The sequence below is a fragment of the Staurois parvus genome, unplaced genomic scaffold (genome assembly GCF_062004578.1).
Source record: "Staurois parvus isolate SC_StPar_1 unplaced genomic scaffold, SC_StPar_1.0 ptg000414l, whole genome shotgun sequence".
Taxonomy (NCBI): domain Eukaryota; kingdom Metazoa; phylum Chordata; class Amphibia; order Anura; family Ranidae; genus Staurois; species Staurois parvus.
Genome location: NW_028318210.1, coordinates 614,085 through 629,978, shown reverse-complemented (window position 1 = coordinate 629,978; position 15,894 = coordinate 614,085). Strand labels below are relative to the sequence as shown.

The following is a 15,894-nucleotide window of genomic DNA, read 5'->3' as shown; positions in this document are numbered from 1 at the left end:
TGCAGTGAATAACGAAAGTGAGGCTTACCACCAGTTAACTAGGTGTCTCATCACACAGCAGAAGCAAAATAATGTTCTATCACTTCTACTTTCTACGCAGAACGTTGCCACTTTTACACCTGAAACGTATGTTGTGTTTTCATATTTTTGTCCAACCCCTGTATAATAGTGTGTTATGCAAAAATAAGACACAATTGGCTTACATTATACTCATACAAATAAGTTGCACTGTAAAAGAACAAAATAAATATGTGAGTAACTAATAATACTCAAATAAATGTGATAAATCCCAACATTACATATACATTAAAGTCCAAAATAAATTGTTTTAAAGGTTCTACCATGAAAAAAGTGTCCATCAACATTCAATACGTTGTGATAAGTGTGTCCACCATCAACATAATCAACCTCTTACCGAATTCCTAGACCCCAAATTAAAGGAGGTCTATTTGGCATGAAGCCGCACATATCCCAATAGTATGATTACAACCATGTAGATGTTCCAATGCTACAACGGCTTATTCCTTTTCCTTGCTACAAGAAGCGCTCACACATAAAATAAACTTTCCGTCATGTAATACTGTCAAAGATTTATTGATTAAAACCACAATAATTGTAATTACAAAATCGTATAATCAAACCGCATGTAATAGATGCTGCTGGTGCAGGCTCCAGTCAGCGATGATGATGTCAGCATGGACTCCTCCTACCCCGACGTACATTTCATCCAAAAGCCTGTTGTCAAGGGGATCATTCTAACCATGCTGACGTACTTGCACATTATATATAGCCACCTAGCTGCGGCACAAAAGTCTTTTTCTCCAGAGTGTCTTATCATTTTAAACTAATAATCAAGATTTGACGAAGAGGGAGAATCTTCATCCATATCTCAATATTTTCAAATAAATATAAATTACAAAAATATATAAAAACGGAGATGAAATTCCCCCTCCTGGACATGATACATTTCCTTAATATCAACATTATAGTGAAAAATCTCTGAAGAAATAGATCTTTGTATACAGCACTAACATAAAATATACAGTAAACAGTACAAATTAGGAGAAAAAAAGAAGACAGAAACCCATATTTCTCCTATTACTAATAAAACTATTAATATTCCACTCTATGTTGTGGCCATGGGGGTATTGGATGTCATATTAAAAATCCATTGTGTTTCTAATTGAGAAATACTTCTTATTATATATGTGAGCTCTTCTTGAGGCAAGGAAAAGGAATAAGACGTCACAGTATTGGGACATCTACATGGTTGTAATCATACTATTGGGATATATGCCAAATAGACCTCCTATAATTTGGGGTCTAGGAATTCGGTAAGAGGCTGGCTATGCTGATGGTGGACACACTTATCACAATGTATTGAATATTGATGAACCTTTAAAGAAAATGTTTTTGGACTTTAATTTATATGTAATGTTGGGATTTATCACATTTACTTGAGTATTATTAGTTACTCACAATATTATTTTTTTATTCATTCACAGCGCAACTTATTTGTATGAGTATAATTTAACCTCCCTAGCGGTCTAATTATGTCAGTATTTCTGTGCTCAAAGCGGTACATTTTTTTGCATGGAAATATGTTTTTTTTTTATTGTAGGCCTGTAATTCTTAGGAATATCTCACTGAAATCTGTCCGAACAAGAGTCTAGTAAACATCCCGGATATGATAAAATTTGAAACACGAAGTCATAAATTATAATATAATAAATAATCATAAAAATAATAATAAAATAATAAATTTAATTCAATAATGTAATCAAACCAAAAACACTGAAATTTGAAATAGAGAGCCAAGTTCGCACATCGCTCAGCAAAGTCGCAGAATAATTTTCAGTGTCTGATGACGAATTTCCCCACAAATCATTATCACTCAATTCTGCAAGTGGTTCTAATTTACTATCGCTGTTCTCTAGCTGGTCTAAAATCGCGTTTGACATAAATGGGCGCTTTTTGGACGCCATGGACGTTTCTCAATTTCCAGGCAGAAAGAACAGTAAAAATGCAGGCAGGGCACAGGACAAAGCACTAGAGACAATATGTATGTGAAATGGTTTGATACAGTAATGTTATACTATCAGATTTTAGTGTATTGAGTGAATGTCACTTTTTAAATTGTTGAATTTCCCACCGGTTCCATCACCCGTACGTCCCGTACATCCCGACGCTCGCAAGGAACGGAACCCGGAAGACGGATGCCGGCATCGGCCTTAGGAGATGGCCGGGGAAGCTGCAGGGGGGACATCGCGGAAGCGCAGGACAAGGTTAGTGCAAGAGGGAATCCCAGAGCAACGCTGCAGTGTAATCCCGAGTGTAGCTCGGGGTTACCGCTTCTGGTACTGAAAGTTAACCCCGAGCTACACTCGGGAATACCGCCAGGGGGGTTAGACATATGGTGGATGTTTTTTGAGTGCAGCTGTAGAACTGATTATTTATTTTATCACTAAGTGCAGTTGAAAAAAAGTTTTATTATCTTATTCATTGGCTTACATAAGTAATATTTATTTATGTGGACATCATTTGAGTACATCTATAACACTTTTTTTTCACAGTTTTCTAGGTATATGGTGCAATTTTATTGACACTATTTTGGATCAGCTGAGCTGTGAAAATTTTTTATTACTCTGTACATATCTGTGGCAAAGGTAGTATGTTTTTTTCACAAGTTTGAGATGTTGACTTGGCCTCCAAATTCTTCAAATCTCAATGCATCGAGTATCTGTGGGATGTGATAGAAAAATAAATTTGATCCATGGAGGTGCCACCTCTAAACTTATAGGATATACTACTTGCAGCTTGATACCAGACATGACAGCATACCTTCAGAGTTCTATTGGCATCCATGCCACAATGGGTCAGGACTGTTTTGGCTGCAAAAGGGGGACATTGCCAATATTAGTTGGGTCATCATAATGTCATGGCTGATTGGTGTATTTAGCTATGCAGTATGAATGCAGTCTACTGCTTTACTAGAAATGAATGCATGATTACACAACATTGTTTTGACACAAGTAAACATATACAGTAAATGGTAAAAATTCAAAGGGCTTCAGTAAACAGATGCTAAGGAAGACATACGTACATTCTCCAAAGGGCTTCCATAATCAGCTAATAGTAGTAGATGCCCAATCTTATATAGCAACTTAAATGTTACAATGGTATAAGAGTAGCCTGTTATTTGATCTAAGCTGAACAGCTTCCTTATTTGACTATTAACATCTACAAATTCATCTAGAAGGCATAACCATAGGCCCAGAAAAAGAAGCTCCTGAAAAGGGGTGCAAAAAAGGCGACAAGAAAAAGAAGTTTAAGTGAGCATTTACAAAAAAGACTAAAAGAAGTAATGTGGTATGAGCTCATTTCTATGGACAATACAAAAAAAGATGTTTGTTAACTTTTGTAACATCTGTTTATGTGAATGTTTACTTTTGTAAGCTTCCGAAAACGTGTGAAAATATGTCTTTTGCACTTTAGATATTTTAGTTATGTTTTATGCACTCTCAGAACATAATTACATTTGTGAGTGTAAGCAGTCAGGTATTAATTCAGCTCTTCAGTTGGCAGCAGATATTGTATCCTACCAAAAGTTTAGAAGTGCCTATTTACTCAGCATGCTCTGTCGAAGGTGCAGGCCCCTTTATTTACTTTTCCCACAACTCCCTGGATTCACCAACACTCCAATAAACTTCTTGACTTTTCTCCCTCTGAAGCTCAGGTGGCCAAACCTGATGTACCCAAATTAGCTGAGCAAGTGATCTTTAGCCATATAAGAGGCTCTCCACTGTCTGAACTACCATGCAGGCAGGAGGCTAATATCACACAGCCACTCCAGAAGACCCAACTACTTTGGGGATTCCCTCCCCATTTGTTACCAGATGTCAGGGAACTAATACTCATGCAAGTAATGCTCGTACACATACTCGAGCAGCTAATGCTCATGCGCATGTGCAGCATGCAGAAGGACTCTAGCTAGTAACCAGCATGCACTGACACATGAGCACATCTGTGTGCAGCAGAGCGCAGCAGCACAGACATCGGTGTGCATTGCTGCATGACTGTGCACACCCAATCCCAGGACTGGTGCCAAGCTATTTAAAGGCCTGATGTGTACTAATTTCTAGATGTTCTTGAGCTCCCTGTGACCTGTGTTCCCACTGTAATTATCTGGCCTCCTGTCGCTTACCCAGTCTGCTCCCGCCCTTGCTTTAAGGATCTTGAACTTGCCCCAGCTTGCCTCTGACTATGCTCTGCTGTCTTCCTGGAACTGATTTCTGCCTGCTGCTTGACTATGTTACTCTTGCTCCTCATGCATGATCCCCGCTTGGTATCTCACTACGTCCTTGTTGCCTATCCAGGCTGACCTTGGCTTGCCCTCTGCCCACATCCTGGATCTTGATGGAATACTTTTCCTTGCCTCTGAGTGCCCCTGCAGTCTCTGAACCAAGCTTCCAAGGTCCAGTTTCCAGGCACCATTCTCGGTCCTCTTCTGGTGTAGCTCCATCACTACTGACTACAGTCCAGAGACTACTACTGCCTACTATCTGATACCGCCACCCATGTTGCTTTGTGCCTTGTGCTCCTGTCTCCACTCTCAGGGGTTCTCAGGCCAGAGCCACAAGGGGAAGCCCTCTCGTCACTTCAGCCTCCAAACAAGGTGTGTGACACTAAAATACTGCAATTTCAGTGGGGTGCCCCCCATGTCCTCAGAATTGGATCCTGCAGCTGTTCACCTATGGTACCAAAGTTACACTGGTCTTCTCTGAGATGGATGATGCTTATAAGGGAAAAGTGCAAGTAGTAACTGTGTTCTTTACTGTTTTACTGAAGTAGTGGTTTTCAGCTTTACTCTCTGTTGTTATAGTGTCTTCTAGAGGATATGCTATGCAGGCATGTTACCCTGATTGATCCACAAAGACATTGATGTGTTCATGTTTTTTGCAGCTTTTATTGTTACCTTGCAATAACTGTTCTGTATTACTCTGCAGTATATGTGTGCTGTTTTCCATTCTGATTCTGTTTTACATTATTGACTCTAATTTCTACCTCATTAGTAAACTGCAAGTTACAGTTACCCCCTGTCCTATTATTCGGCCAATTACCTATCCTATCACACTACCGTTCTCATATGGGTATTTTTATGTAACACTACAAATATATTTATTGCAAGCTTGTTTATAAGTATATAAATCAGTTCTTGTATGAACTACAGTAAACCAGCAGTGCAAATCTCCACGATAATTAATTTTAATCTTACCTCTTCTTTAGCGTCTTAAAGAATGAACACCATTGATTTATTTCTCCCAGCTCTCCCGCATCTTCTTTAACACATTTGAATTATTAGATTATCTGAAAAGATTTGAAATGAATATTTATGGATTCTTTCACAAACATGTATTTACATTTTAAACATATGCGGCTTTTGATGACTGTATGATAATTCTTGAAATGACCAATACTCACTGTAAAAAAATTATGCCAATATTATTGCAACAAAAGCAAAGTTAATTAACCATTTGCCCTCCAGAGGATTTAACCCCCTTCCTTACCAGTCCAGACCATTTTTTGCGACACAGCGCTGCATTATTTTAACTGATAATTGCGCAGTCATGCAACGCTGCACCCAAATGAACCTTTTTTCCCCCACGAATAGAGATCTTTTGGTGGTATTTGATCGCCTGTGCATTTTTAATTTTTTGCGCTATAAAAAAAAGCCCGACAATTTTGAGAAAAAAACAATATTTGACTTTTTGATATTAAACATGTGCAGTAAAAAAATTTTAAAAATCAAATTTTGTCATAAATTTAGGCCAAAATGTATTCTGCTACATGTCTTTGCTAATAAAATAATCTCAATATGTGTAAATTAATTGGTTTACGTGCAAGTTATAGCGTTTACAAATGGCGGTGTATATACACTGTAATTTTTTTACTAGTATTGGCAGCGATCACTTATAGCGGGACTGTGGCGGGCATTCTGACACTGGGGGGAACTGACTTGGTGTCACTGACATCCCCAGTGATACCAATACAGTGATCAGTGTTGATAAAAAGCACTGGGCGGGCAGGGATTAACATCTGGGTGCAATCAAAGGGTTAACTGTGTGCTGTGTACTGTTTTACATTATGTGCGGTGTGCTTCATTGTAAGCACACTGCTTTGTATGGCTCTACAGGGGAGAGAACTGTATTGTTTACATACAGTTTTCTCCCCCATTGGTATTACTCGGCGATCAACAGATGCCAGCGAGTAATCACCATCTGGGACACGGAGACTAACAGCCGAGGCCACAAATGGCGGCACGTGTAGGGTGTGTGCCCCCTACCCGGAACTGCAAAATCACGGATACAGTATATACGTGATTTTGCACACCCGTGCCACCCTGTAGCAGTATTTCTGCTATAGGGAGGACGGCAAGTGGTTAAGGGAATCAAATATATACAAATATGATAAACTCTGCTGGTTGATCAAGAAGTTCAAATTTATTTAGAGCAGCGTAATCCAATCTCCCCTTCAACTCAACACTGGTCGTGCAATCTATTGCTTAATGAAATGTCAAAGCTTTACAGTGGTCTTGATGAATCATTAAGGCTTTACGACTTCTGGCAGCTCAGTGAAAATGGATTCACCCTTTGTTTGTGCAAGTTGTGCCTAGTTTGCTTCATTATACAGTAGAAAAATATGCTAAGCTTAACACCATATTTGACAACAGACTCCCCTGTCTGTTAGCAACAGAAAATATGCCAGGACATTCTGGGCAAATTCACTGAGCAGCTTTGTATTTCAATGGTTTTTATTAATTTTTAAACAATAGAAAACATAGGCAAAAACGCACACCCACGCAGCGGCTAGCAATGGCACATAAGGTAAAAGACAGTGTTGTAAACACCAACAGTGAATCAGGACCGAGGGCAGGTGTAAACCACCTCACAAAAACCAGACAAAAAACAAAGGAGAAAAAAGAAAAGAAAAAAGGTTGGGAGTCATTGCGGATACTAGACATCTATTCATTGAATATCAGAGCAGTCATACGATCATGCACTCCCTGAAGGGGAACAGATGCACTCTTCCAGGCCTGAGCAATTGTTCTGGTTGGTGACAAAAACAAATGGGAGACCAACTTTTGCCGATGTGCCAACAAGGCCGGTATGGGACAATGGAGTAGGGCATACCGGGCCTTCCTGCTTATAGAAAGGTGGAACAAGGTATAAAGAAGGCCAAATACACAAGACCAAAAATGAATCAATTTTGGGCATGACCACCATATATGTAACACATCCACACGAAGACCACAACTCGAAAGCAGCGGTCACTATAGGATGGGTTCGCCCGGGCAATATGGGCTGGGACCCAATACTAAGGAAACAGTACCTTGTACATTGCCTCCAATGTGGCTGTATTAAATGAACATTTAGCTACAAAAGACCAGGCCCTTTTCCAGTCTTCCAAATCCATGACCGCCAGCAGGTCCCGCTCCCATTGGACAACTTACGAAAGGGAAGTATGCACCGGACGCCTATTAAGAGATGCATAAAGGATGGAGATAAGACCCGGAGCACAGGCACTGTTGACAAATCTGCTCAAAGGCGGACTTCTGACATGGAAAGGCGGAGGTACCTGTAGCAAGCGTACACATTTAGATGGACGCGGTTCAACCATTTTGGCTTCAACCTCCATCTTGGCAGAGGGGTTAACCATCCTGACAAACATATTTCCCCCTCCTTCTCCCCCTTCCCTGTCTGAGCGGCACAGTGGCATTTGGCCAGTGTGTGTGTGTTAGGAGTGTCACAGGAGGCCAGAGCCCAGCAGGGGACTAGGAGCTATAAAGTCCCCAAGGGAGCCTGGGCCTAGATGTCCAAAGAACCTGTAAAATGTAACACCTCATATGAGATAAGACAAGCTTTCCCAGGAGTTTAAAGAACATTCCAAGGAAACATGACCAGATAACCTTTGTTAAAATCCATTTTCCCCCTATGTCTCATATCATGGAATATGAGAGACTTACATAAAAACCGGACATATCGTCAGATTGGCCACGAGAATATGAACAGTTTGGTAGGTCACTCGCCTTGTCTCGAATACATAGGAAAGCAGAAACGTAGATCTCATGAACCAGGCAGTGTATAATTTCATATTTTATATCTAATCAATCCTCAGTTGTGTCTGCATAATAATCTACTCACAGGTGGAATGTCACTTATGCATATGGAAAGTTATGAGCCAAAGTATGAACTATAAGAGATTTTGGCTGTAGTTTAGGTCCACGCCCAGACGATCCCTCCCTACACGAGACCTGTGCCCTTTTGCTCTGAAACTTGGATCTGCTAACCCAGGACTTTGGCAAGTACCCTAACCCTTTCACCTCTCTCTGTGTCACGGTGTAAGGTCAGGTTCAGAGACCAGTTGCTATAGCAGTAAAAGGCTTACCTGGAACCAGCAGGATAGGTACACCAGCGGATCCCCCTGGGAATGACGCAGGCTCACCTGAGGTGCGGGGTCTAAGTATTAACCGGTATTCACCAGAGCTCCTAATGGTGGAGATGGATTGGGCTGCGTGTTAATACCAGGTCGCAGATCTCAGGATCACCCCACCAGGGAATGAGCAGACTGGAAACCAATAGCGGATCAACAGGTTAGGGATCAGACGAAAGCAGAGTCGGTCACAAGCCAAGGGACGGTCACAAATGGTAGCAGATCAATCGTGGTCAGGAACAAGCCAAAGGTCAGTAGCGGAGGTGTAGACAGCAGCAGGAACAGTAGCAGGATATTGGCTGGAAAGGCACAATAATCTGGCAAGGAGGAAGTCCAAGGACATGGCTTATATAGGAAGTTCATGGGAGGAGCAAGGAGTTCAAGGTTCAAGAGCAAACAAGGCACAAGGCAGGATTATCCAATAGATGAGGCAAAGTGTTGTCCAGCATCCCAGGTAGCTCAGTGAGTAGAGTTACTGCCTTACACAGTAGAAGTCCCAGGTTCAAGTCCAGGCCCTGACAGTACTCCCCTCCTCCCTGGACGTCTTAGGACTAGGCTTGCGTGGAAACCTCTGGTGGAATTCTCTTGTTAGTCTAGGAGCATGAACATTCTCCTCAGGCTCCCAAGAATTTTCTTCTGGTCCATATCCTTCCCATTGAACCAGATACTGTAACTTATTCCTAAAGATCCTGGAATCAAGGATTTTCTCCACCACAAATTCTTCTTCACCCTGTACCTCAACAGGTGGAGGAGGTGAAAAAATTCTTCCAGGGAAAGGATTTTCCTGAAACGGTTTGAGTAGTGATATATGAAAAACAGGGTGAATCCTCATACTATCCGGAAGCTGTAAGCGAAAGGTGACTGGGTTGATTTGGGCAGAAATCTGAAAAGGACCCACAAACTTTTGACCCAACTTAGCAGATGGCACCTGGACCTTCAAATTCTTTGTCGATAACCAAACTTTTTCACCCACATGAAACGTAGGAAGTGTTCTCCGGTGTCTGTCTGCAGACTTTTTGTAATACTCCTGAGCTTCCCTCAAAGTCTCAATCAATTTCTCTTGAATCTCCTGCAATGTAGTTAGTCTATCGGTAACAGCAGGGATTGGAGTTGTGATAGGGAGATCAGGAATAAAAACTGGATGGTAACCGGCGTTTAAGTAAAAAGGACTTTGAGAGGTGGAACTGTGTTTAGAATTGTTGTATGCAATCTCTGCAGTGGGAAGACAGTCCACCCAGTCATCCTGAAGATAAGTGACAAAGCATCGAAGATACTGTTCCATTGTTTGATTAGTTCTCTCAGTCTGACCATTAGACTGGGGATGAAAAGCAGAGGAGAGATTAATTGTAACACCTAAGGCTGAGCAAAAACTTCTCCAGAATTTCGAAGTAAACTGCACACCTCTGTCAGACACCACATCAGGGATTCCATGCAGTTTAAAAATTTCTCGAACCATCAATTCAGCAGTCTGTTCAGCAGTGGGCACCCCCTTAACTGGAACAAAATGGGCCATTTTAGTGAGACGGTCAACCACTACCAAAATGGTGGTCATTCCTTTTGAGGGAGGTAAATCCACCACAAAATCCATAGAAATAGACCCCCATGGTCTTGATGGAACAGGGAGTGGCTGAAGCAACCCCAAAGGGGAGGCTCGGGGAATCTTATTGCGTGCACAGGTCAAGCATGAGGTCACATAGCGTTTGACATCTTTCTTGTACCCCGGCCACCAAAAGGAACGTGATAATAGTTCTTCAGTCTTAGCGACTCCAAAATGCCCAGCAAGTTTGGAATCATGAACCAACTTGAGAGCTTCCACCCGAACAGATTCAGGTACATAAAGATGATGTCCTTGAATCCAAAAGCCATTCTTATAAGTCAGGTTAATGTCCGTAGGTGGATGATTGAGAAGTGGGTCATTCTCATACCCCTCTTTAAGAAGATTCAAGAATGCCTTAGGACTTGTGGCCCCTAGAAAGTTCTTTTGAGGCAGGATTGTGCATTCAGAAGTGTCCTCCTGGAGAGGCCCAGACGACATTCGTGAGAAGGCATCAGCCTTTCCGTTTCTTGACCCAGGTCGATATGAGATAATAAAATTGAACCTGGAAAAGAACAGTGACCAACGTGCTTGTCTAGAAGACAATCTCTTGGCAGAACGGATGAATTCTAGATTTTTATGATCCGTGAAGACAGTCACAGGATGCTTAGCCCCTTCCAACAGATGCCTCCATTCGGAAAAGGCTTCCCTAATTGCCAGCAACTCCTTATTCCCAATGTCATAATTCCTTTCAGCAGATGACATCAAACGAGAAAAATAAGCACAGGGATGAAGCTGCATTTTTTCTCCTCGTCGCTGAGAAATGATAGCTCCCACGGCGGAGTCTGAGGCATCCACTTCCACAATAAAAGGTGGATCAGGATGTACCAATATTGGTGCAGATGTGAAGAGAGTCTTTAGCTTACTAAAAGCAGTTTGTGCCTCAGTTGACCATGCAAAGGGCACTCCTTTCTTTGTCAGCTGTGTAATTGGTGCTATTACCTTAGAGAAGTTTCTTATGAATTTCCTGTAAAAGTTTGCAAATCCAATAAATCGTTGTATTTCCTTAACGTTTCCAGGGGCAGTCCAATCCACCACTGCCTTGATCTTTTCAGGATCCATGCTCACTCCTTCTGAAGAAACGATATATCCCAAGAACTGGATCTGGGCTCGTTCAAACTCACACTTCTCCAGTTTGATGTAGAGTCGGTTCATCCTTAACCTTTTGAATACAGTGCAGACATGCTTGCGATGCTCCACCAGGTTGTCCGAAAAGATGAGGATATCGTCCAGATAAGCAATAACAAACTGGTCCAACAAATCTCGAAACACATCATTTATGAAGTGCTGAAAAGTCGCGGGAGCATTACATAGGCCAAAAGGCATAACTAGGGACTCAAAGGCCTTGATTCACTAAGATGTGAGTGTATTAGCAGAGACTGACCATTCAGGCAGACTCCGGTCAATCAATCAGTCGTCTGACCAGCGTCTAGCAAGCTCATTAACGAGCGTCTACTTTGCCATTAGTGAATGTGGTATCCTGTCTGGCACATTTTTAGGTGCAATACCGGATATATTCGCTAGATGGCGCACAAGCACAGGCTTTATTAACAGTGGCGTTTTTCTGATAGCAAAAGAGAATTTTTAGAATGTAATAAAGAGTACAGCTGTATTAGAATTTTCTATTTTTTTTTTTTGCTGTTTCTCTAAAATGATCAGGAAAGTAATGCATTTACTAATGAATGTCATACATTCTATTTTCAAATGTTAAACATTTTCACACTTATATCTCAAATAATTTATATACTTCTAATTTCCCAATATAGTTATATATCTTCATTCTCTTTAATCACATAACTATTCTATGTTAAAGACAAGTGCAGCGCTATAAATGCATGTGATCAATAATGAACGCATGTAAAAACCAAAAGTGCAAAGAATTGCAATAATGATGTAAACTGGTAAATCGTGCTAAAATAAGTTCATATAATCATTCCTGAATAATGGAATGTCCTTCGTGTGAGAGTACCAACTCAGAGAGTGCCTATGAATGGCACGTGTGGTCTCTCCGTGACGGACAGTAGTGCATGAACTCGTGAAAGGTAAACCACCCTTGGGACTGGTCTACACTCACCAGAACAAAAGTATTAATGTGCATGGGTTATACACATCGCACATCTGGGGGTGCAGCGGTATGCTGGCAGCTATGGGTTAGTCATCCAGCTCCATCCATCCATCCATCAGGGTGGGTGCCCAAATGGTCCTGGGGAGGAATTAGCTCAGCCACAGGAGCCAGAAAGGTGCTCAATAGTGTAGTACACTGTCACAGGGGTGGATGACCTTTCACGAGTTCATGCACTACTGTTCGTGGTTATATTTATCTTGTGTAATACCATTTTACTAGTCTATATCATTTGACCAGCGCTCGCTTTATCATTTTTAAACAATGTAACTATTCTACATTATAACTCAAACTGTTTCCCACAGTGGTTTAGTGGTTAGAGCTCAGAACTTACAGCACTTGGGTCATGGGTTCTAATCCCAGTCTTGGCAACATCCCAAAAAAAGGGAGATCAATTTTCTGGGTTGTGGCAGGAATATTGATCAATTATGATTTTGCCTAATGACTAGAAAGTGGATGAATGTTACTTGCGTACTGTTCTTCTGCCAATTAGGTCATGTGCAAGTTTCATGCCGTGTATATTTCATTGTAACTTTTTTCTCTTTTAAATCTGTCTCCTTATACAACTTGACCCCCTCCCCCACCCCATCATCACCTGTCCCATATGCAAATCTATGGATCACCGCCCCACTCTTTAACTATCTATTTACTGATCAAGTGAATGTGTCTCATTTTCTATCAGCTACAGCTCAGATCTCACATTATTATACAATTGCTGATTGTATCTCACCACTAGTCTGATTGAATTCACAATTCCTGGTCAGTCCTGTTCCCTGACCTCTAATAACCTTTAGGGCCAGTTCACACTACATGTGTTTCAGTTGCTTTTTCAGCATCACAAACGCACAGAAAGAAGGTTATATGGTTGTCAATGTCATAGTTCACATCAGCGCTTGCATTTTCAATGCATTGCAGGTGCTGTAAACAAAGTTGACCACGCTGCATTGTTTCTGCACAGAACTGTACTGGAACACATTGAAACATCCTTGAATGTACTAAAACGCACATGTCCCTAACTACATTGAATACAAAGAAAATAGAAAAAAATAAGTGGAAGGGATACAAAAATGCAATGTAAACATGTCCAAAACGCATCCAAAATGTACTGGAACACACTAAACATGCATGCCAAAAGGGCATGAAAAAAACCCATCAGGAACACATCTAGACTGTTTCTATAGTGTGAACCAGCCCTTAGGACTTGTTCACACCATTGGTGGTGCAGAAACGCATGCAAGAACACACATTTTCCAGCACAGCAAAGAAATGCAATGCCGTATGTAGATGTGCGCAGGTACCATGATGAAAACGTTGTTGCACCTACACACGTCTATTAAAAACAGCCCTATTCACAGCCACAAATACGCATGGCACCACACTACTGTGCGGTTAGGTGCGACACACTTGGAAAATAACATAAAAATAAGCCAACATGGCTAAAACATATCTTGAAAATATGGGGACTCTGATATCCGGCGACAGTCCGTTCACGAACGAGAAGCAATTCTGCACCCTAAAACCAACATAGAGGAAAGGGATGGTCAAATTGCTGTGCTGCTTCCAAACCACCTCTGGCATGCCAGGGTCATTATGCAGGTCCTCGATGCCAGTTCTTGCCTGCGGCCACAAAATATCCACTGGCCACAAGTGAAGGTGAGTGGAGGACGTGAAGGTGGATTTCTACCAGCTTCAACCGCAAGCAGTACTACTCCTGAAAAATGAGAGCAAATAATCATTGACAAGTCATCATGACAGTCAATCCTCAGTGCAGGCTATCTAGAGTGTCTTTCCTTTTTAACCATTTCAAGAGTTCAAGGAAACATTCTTGGAGCATCTACTGTGTTTGGAAAGGCCAAAGGTCCCCCCCTCCCCCAGGCACACTAATGCTTATGCAGGCCATAGACGGGGAGAAAAACAGCCGATTTTTCTTTTAAAAAATGAAAAAAAATCGGTTGTTCAAGCGGCCGACGTTACCAGCAATGGTAAAAAAAAAAAAAAGGGCCGATTTTCACCCCATCTACAGCCGGCAAAAAGTGTCCCTGCAGAGAGCTCCGCTATTTCTTTGACAGTTCTTTGACATTTATAGCGGTTGCAACAATGTATTTGTATCCATTTCGGATATAGATGTTTTTATTCGGAAACAAATAGATACAATGTTGCAACCGCTGTAAATGTCAAGGAACTGTCAAAGAAATAGCGGAGCTCTCTGCAGGGACACTTTTTGCCATACTGGAATTCCTCTCATTTTTCATCCTTCTTCCTCTTCATCATCATCATCCTCCTCTTCATCATCATCCTCCTCTTCATCATCATCATCCTCTTCATCATCATCATCCTCTTCATCATCATCATCCTCTTCATCATCATCATCCTCTTCATCATCATCATCCTCTTCTTTTTGTCTTCCTCTTGCAGGTCACTGCTCATGTGCAGATTTTTTATCAGAAAAAAAAAAAAAAAAAAAAAAAAAAAAAAAAAAAAAAAAAAAATCGGCCAATTTGCCCATCATTGCCGCGAAAATCGGCCGATCGGCAAATTCGGCCGTTTTTTTCCGACTTTACCGAAAAAAAAAAATCTGCCAAAATACCGAAAAACGGCCGAACAAATAGCCCACTAACGATCCGAAAATCGGCCGATTTTATTTTCGGCCGAAAAATCGGCCGATTTTCGACCCATCTATGGCCTGCATAAGATATGGTGTGGCCCTAGGGTCAATGTGTGTTTAGAATACTTCCAAAATGCACATACAAAAACACTACATCCAAATGCATGTTGCATTTCTATAGCATGTTAAACAGAAGAAAAATGCACTTCCATAATGTTAACATGCGCAAGTAAAAATAGACAAAATCCACATCCTTTTATTGTGGCTTCACATACATGCATTGTGGTCTAACACCGCACTCCTGGGCAAATCACATGCAATTTGTGTGCGTTGCAATTAGAGACAAACATTTTGCACACCTCAAATTGCACCGCATCCGGGCAAAAAATGTGCAGGACCCTTTTTCAGGGTATGCACATGGGTGTGAATAGGCATGCCATCCAATTTGGCAAAGCGCAATACGCTTTGTGTACCAATATTGGTGTGTTGGTAACTTCACCTAGAAAGCTGCAGCAGGTGGCATGAAGGGGTTGCGGTTGTGATGCGGTGCAGCGCTTGCACAGAAAACACTGCAAATTTCACATCGCATCTGTGTGACACCAGAATGTGCCAATATGTGGCTTGACAAAGCACAGTGGTCAGTGCAGATTATTTTCAATCCATGTTTTTTTACACTTTTCATTCACTGGTTTAACTCAGGTGATCGTTAATCACAATTATCTCCGGAGATCACATGCAGCCCCTCAACCATCTACACATATCTCTGGAAACCTATACAGATCTCCTTGAAAAAAATGTCTCCTCTCTTCTTCGGAAAACAATTGTCCTCCACCTCATAAACAGGGGGACAGAGAAGACTTCTCCTTGATAACTAAAATCAGATGAATTATCTGTGCTTAATAAACATACACCAATACTGCAAATGCATTGTACTGTCCAAGGCATTGCACACTAGAAATGTCAAATGCGTTAGTGTGTACAGTGCATGAGTGTAAAATGCTTTAGTGCAGACTGCAGTGTACAACGCATTGCACACTGTAATACACTGTACAATGTAATACCGTGTACACCCACACATTGTAG

At 41.3% G+C, this 15,894-nt stretch overlaps 1 long non-coding RNA gene across 1 annotated transcript in view; it reads right to left on the bottom strand.

Moving 5' to 3' along the window:
• Window positions 1–1,744: 1,744 nt before the first annotated feature.
• LOC149454916 (uncharacterized) overlaps window positions 1,745–15,894 on the bottom strand; it is a 170,778-nt gene continuing 156,628 nt past the window's right edge. Inside the window, exons 3-5 of the long non-coding RNA XR_016314145.1 lie at window positions 5,276–5,367; window positions 2,842–2,891; window positions 1,745–2,740 (exon numbers count right to left, since the gene is read on the bottom strand). This is a non-coding gene — a long non-coding RNA (uncharacterized LOC149454916). The remainder of the gene's footprint in view (window positions 2,741–2,841; window positions 2,892–5,275; window positions 5,368–15,894) is intronic.